Genomic DNA, 1,832 nt, shown 5'->3' on the forward strand with positions numbered 1-1,832 from the left:
AAAAAGGGGGGACCAGAGCCCAAGACCCCAGGAGGGACCCCGACCGCTGAGCCCCCAGAGCCACCCACACAGGACGAACCACTCACCCACCCTCCAGAACGGACCACAGGGGAGAACCGGAAGATCCCCACCAGCAACCACATACAGTGACCCCCCGGGGCCAACAGCGACAAACTCATAGGCCTCCGTCGGCACCCGCCGCACCGATGTAGGTCCAGGTCCAGGCACCGAGGCCCGGGCACCGAGGACTCACACCACCCAGGCCAAGGCCTGACAGGGCCAGAGGACCCGAGCCCCACCAGGCAGACACCAGGCCGAGCCGACACACGCCCAAGCGCCCAGCCCCTGATACCAAGGGCCCCAAGCGCGCCGGCAGGCAAGGGCACACCCCACCAGGGGGCCGCGCGATAGGGGCGCGATGCCAAGCACCCCCAGTTGTATCAAAGAGGGGGCAGTCCGAGTCTCGGCCTAACAAATACCCATTCATACACAGACACAATCACACTATCCCAACCTCAATCTCACATTCATTCACTCAAATGTGTGTCACACATCCTTAACAAATGGTCATTGTATTATCTTCTCTGAAGAACTTTGAGAAGGGAGATTTTAATTACATTAATTATACAGTGGGATACTCCTACTGTAAGAAGCCCTCTTATTAGTTAAAAAGTTAAGGGGCCCGTCTTCCTGGGGCCAGGTAAACTGAACATAGAGGGAGTTGCGAGATGGCAGCCAATGAGGAAAGTTGGCTTGGGATCATCAGCTGAGCTGAGCAGATGGAATGAGTGGTTGTGTAGAGTTGATGAGACTCTCTGAGAAACAACAGCCATATGATGGAAGACGTGTCCAGCTGAGAGATGGTGGACATCATGGCGAAAAATCTCAAACACCCTGGAGCTAAAGGTACGAACCGAACAAACTGCAGCCTTAAGAAACGATATCCTTCTTGGGACAGTGAGCCACCGGCTTCCTTCATGCATCTGCTGTGGTAATGACAAATGAACATCTTCCTTCTGATGAGAGGACCACATAACAGTGCCAACTAAGTTTGTTTAGATAATTTAATTCATGAATCTGACATAAACTTACCTACATTTTAATGTTAAGAGCTAGACCTTAGTCCAAATTGAATCAAAACCCCTTCTCAAAGTCCTCAGATTTATGCCATTTAGTTTCTAAAATAATATTATTGGTTCATGTTCATATTCAACATTTAACGTATTTTCATGTCATAATTCCATCAAATTCCTGCATTCCTGCAAACAACCTAGCATTTAGTCGCTAAATGCTTTGAAAAACTGGTCATGACTCGCATCAAAACAACCATCAACATCAACAAGGACCCTCATCAATATGCATACCGTGAGAACCGATCAACAGAGGATGCAATCTCCTCTGTGGTCCACACTGCGCTCAACCACCTGGAGCAGAGAAACTCTTACGTCCATATGCTCTTTGTAGACTTCACATCCGCCTTCAACACCATGATCCCCCAAACCCTGATGGACAAACTATCCACACTAGGACTAAGCCCCTCCATCTGCAACTGGGTACTAGACGTTTTAACAAACAGACCACAGTTAGTGAGGATCCACAACCTTTCCTCCTCCACCATAACCCTCAGCACTGGCTCTCCTCAGGGATGTGTTGAGCCCCCTCCTGTTTACTCTGCTCACGTATGATTGTGCAGCTCCCCATCCAGGCTGTCACATTGTAAAGTTTGCAGATGATACAGCGGTGGTGGGAGGCATCACAAACAATGATGAGTCCAGCTACAGGCAAGAGGTGGAACACCTGGAGAGCTGGTGCAGAGAGAGAATAACCTTCAC

The sequence above is a fragment of the Nematolebias whitei genome, chromosome 1 (genome assembly GCF_014905685.2).
Source record: "Nematolebias whitei isolate Nwh7 chromosome 1, NemWhi1, whole genome shotgun sequence".
In the NCBI taxonomy this organism is placed as follows: Eukaryota; Metazoa; Chordata; class Actinopteri; order Cyprinodontiformes; family Rivulidae; genus Nematolebias; species Nematolebias whitei.